Below are 4,091 nucleotides of genomic sequence, written 5' to 3'. Positions count from 1 at the left end.
TTCGATCTAGACATTGCTTGTACAAATAGGGCTCATCCCAATAATAAAATCTCACATCATGAAAGAATTTCTTAAGTTGCTGCTTATTTAAGTCAGGTGCTTGTAAACCACTCACCAAATAGTTGACAAAATCAGCGTACCATGGTGTAGTGACTTGGTTCAAAACCAGCAATTTCTCATTGAGGAACGTCTCTTTAATAGGCCCTTCATCTTGCTTTTCACTTCCAGCTTCAAGTCTAGATAAATGGTCAGCCACTTGGTTCTCCGTTCCTTTTCTATCCCGAATTTCCAAGTCAAATTCTTAAAGAAGCAATACCCATTGAATAAGTCTTGGCTTAGTATCCTTCTTGGCTATTAGATACTTGATTGCTGAATGATCAGTGTAAACCACAACTTTAGTGCCCACAAGATAAGCTCTAAACTTGTCAAAAGCAAACACCACCGCCAAAAGTTCTTTCTCGGTGGTGGTATAGTTCAATTGAGCATCGGCTAATGTCTTGCTTGCATAATAAATGGAATGAAAGACCTTCTCTTTTCTTTGCCCAAGTACGACACCCACAACAAAGTCACTAGCATCGCACATCAATTCAAAGGGGAGAGACCAATTCAGAACTACAATGATGGGTGCGGTGATAAGAGCTTTCTTAAAAGTCACAAATGCCTCTTGACACTCCTTCGTGAACTCAAATGCTCGATTTTTCTCAAGTAAGGAACAAAGGGGCTGAGAAATCTTTGAAAAGTATTTTATAAACCTCCTATAGAACCCGCATGCCCCAAAAAGCTTTTAATCCCCTTGATTGTAGTAGGTGGTGGAAATTTTTCAATGACTTCAAGCTTTGCTCTATCCACTTCTATGCCCTTGTTAGAAATTCTATGGCCCAACACAATGCCTTCTAGCACCATGAAATGGCATTTTTCTCAATTGAGTACCAAGTTTGTTTCTTCACATCTCGCTAAGACTTGCTCCAAGTTAGCCAAACAAGTGTCAAATGACTTTCCAAATACTGAAAAATCGTCCATGAAGACTTCAAGAGACTTTTCCACCATATCTGAAAATATCGCCATCATACAACGTTGGAAAGTAGTGGGAGCATTGCACAACCCACTCAACATCCTTCTAAAGGAAAATGTGCCATAAGGACAAGTAAAGGTAGTCTTCTCTTGATCTTCTGGCACAATAGGAATCTGATTATAGCCTGAATACCCATCAAGAAAATAAAAAAACTCTTTTCTTTCCAACCGATCAAGTGTTTGATCAATAAATGGCAACGGGAAATGGTCTTTCCGAGTAGCCTTATTCAGCTTTTGGTAGTCCATACAAACACGCCACCCCATCACTTGTCTTATGGGAATCAACTCATTATTTTCATTAGCCACCACCATAACTCCACCTTTCTTAGGAACACAATGAATCGGGCTGAACCAAGAACTATCTGAAATTGGGTAAACAATTCCATAATCATGCCACTTAATTATTTCTTTTCTAACCACTTCCTTCATGATAGGATTAAGCCTTCGCTGCTGCTCAACAAAATTATTACAGCAATCCTCCAACAAAAATTTATGCATACAAAATGAGGGACTTATACCCTTAATATACACCATGGTCCAACCAATGGCCCTTGTATATTTCTTCAAAATAGCCAACAACATACGCTCTTTTTCAGCTCCTAACATGGCTGAAATAATCACAGGCAAAGTCTCGTTATCTCTCAAATAAGCATACATCAAGTGATTAGGCAAAGGTTTCAACTCTAATTTTTGTGGCTCTTGAATAGAGGGCTTAGGAGGCTTAAAATTTCCTTCCGACAAGTCCAAGGACTCAAAAGGCCTCCTAAATTTAGTAAAGGGATGCTTGACTCTACCCATGTAACTTGGCTGTCTTCCTCTTCACTTAAGTCTTCAAGCTCTTTACGTGACCTTACCCCCATTCCATCTTTAAAAGCTTCCTTGTGGATTTTTTCAGTGACAATTGACTCAATTACACTCAGTTGAGAGCATTTCTCAATCTCATCCAGAGACTTCATAGCGTTGAACACATTGAAAGTGACTTTTTGGTCATTGACCCTCATAGTAACATCCCCTTTTTGTACATCAATCAAAGTCCTCTCGGTAGCTAGAAATGGCCTACCCAAGATAATACGAACATCTCCATCTGCTTCATAATCATGAATGATGAAATCAGCCGGAAAAATGAATTTATCAACTTACACAAGTACATCCTCAATCTTGCCTTTTGGATGTGCCATAGATTGATCTGCTAATTGCAAAGTGACTGTGGTTGGTCTTGCTTCTCCAATCCCCAACTTCTTCAAAATTGACATGGGCATCAAGTTGATACTAGCCCCCAAGTCACAAAGTGATCTACCACCATCTCTACAATCAATAGAACAAGGAATTGTGAAGCTGCTCCAGATCTTTCAAATTAGGAGGAATTTTATTCTTCAATATAGCACTAAAACCTTCAGTCAAAGCTACCGGTTCAAATTGTCCAAGGCTCCTCTTTTTAGTTAAAATATCCTTAAAAAAATTCACATAGTTGGCCATTTTCTCCAAAGCTTTCACCAACGGTATATTGATGTGAAGCTGTTTCAAAACATCTAAAAATCTTCATAATTGACCATCTTGTTGCTGCTTTTGAAAGTGCTGAGGAAATGGTGGAGGTGGCTTGCTCATAGACCTCTCTGTAGCATTTTGCGGAGGAATTGCGACAACAATTGCTTCAGGATCAACATTTGACATTTTTGAACTTACAACTCTATCTTCCTTGTCAACACTACTTTGGATTGAAGTGGGCTCGCTGTTTCTCTTACAATTATCCTCAGTCAATTCCAGATTTTTACCACTCCTCAAGGTAACCGCCCTGCAATGCTCCTTACCATCTCTCCTTGGATTTTCGGTATCACTAGGCAAGGTGGCTTGTGGTCTATTCCTTAGCTCATTAGCTAGCTGCACCATTTGAATTTCTAAGTTCCTCAAGGATGCTGCTTGGCTCTGAATCACAACATCATTCTTGGCTATATATTATTTCATTAAACTCTCCAAAGAGCTTGATTAAGACACTCGAGGAGGAGGTGGTTGAGCTCATGGTTATTGTTGAGAAAACCTCGGTGGATATGTAGGCTTGTTTTGCATTGGTGCTCTGCTTGAACTATCTCATTGACCCCCCATGAGAAGTTTGGATGGTGCCTCCACCCCAGATTATAAGAGTTCGAATATGGGTTATTACGGTTGGGATTTTGATTCCCCACATAACAAACCGAAGCGGGATTCGAAGGACAACTCTAAAATGTGTGTCCATCTCCACAATAAACACAAGACACATCAGAAACTTGTCCCATAGCAGCTGGTTATACCATCCCCCCAAACTCATGTTCTTGAGAAGGTTAGTCATTAAAGAAACTTGAGTGGTCAAAGCTGTCAATGCATCCACTTCAAGTATACCAGCCACTTTTCGATTTGTTGAGGCTCTAGCATTGGACCATTGATAATTGTTGCTAGCTATCCTCTCCAAAATCTCATATGCTTCATTGTAGGACTTAGAGAGAACAACCCCATTAGCTGAAGAATTTAACACCATGCGAGTGGAAGAATTGAGCACATTGTAGAAAGTATCCATTTTTATACAATGCGGAATCCCATGGTGTGGGCATTTCCTCTTAACTCCTTGAATCTCTCCCAAGCCTCACAAAATAATTCATCTTCTAGCTGCTAAAATGACATGATTTCATTGCGAAACTTGGCATTTTTGGTAGGAGGAAAATAATTCATCAAGAATTTTTCAGCCAACTCATTCCATGTAGTAACCGAGTCGGAAGGAAAGGTATTGATCCAAGCTCTAGGTCGATCCCTCAAAGGGAAATGGAACAATTTCAACCTTAGGGCCTCTTCACTCACTCCTTGTAGCTTGAAAGAATCGCTCACCTCCAAAAAGGAACGAAGATGAAGATGAGGATCCTCTGTAGGCAACCCACTAAATTGACCCACTGTTTGCAACATTTGGAACATCACGAGCTTTAACTCGAATTGGGGTGCTTCAATTTCAGGCCTAAAAATGCCCGGATTGAGCTCATTGAACATGGGGGAAGCAT

General features: G+C 40.0%; 1 non-coding gene across 1 annotated transcript; it reads left to right on the top strand.

Annotated features, from left to right (window-relative positions):
• Positions 1-3,635: 3,635 nt before the first annotated feature.
• LOC133780707 (small nucleolar RNA R71) lies at positions 3,636-3,741 on the top strand. Its single transcript, XR_009869527.1, has one exon. It is a non-coding gene; the product is annotated as a small nucleolar RNA R71 (small nucleolar RNA).
• The last annotated feature ends 350 nt before the right edge of the window (positions 3,742-4,091 follow it).

Source organism: Humulus lupulus, chromosome 5, assembly GCF_963169125.1.
Source record: "Humulus lupulus chromosome 5, drHumLupu1.1, whole genome shotgun sequence".
NCBI lineage: Eukaryota > Viridiplantae > Streptophyta > Magnoliopsida > Rosales > Cannabaceae > Humulus > Humulus lupulus.
The sequence above is the reverse complement of the archived record's forward strand: the minus strand, read 5'-3'. Positions and strand labels throughout refer to the sequence as shown.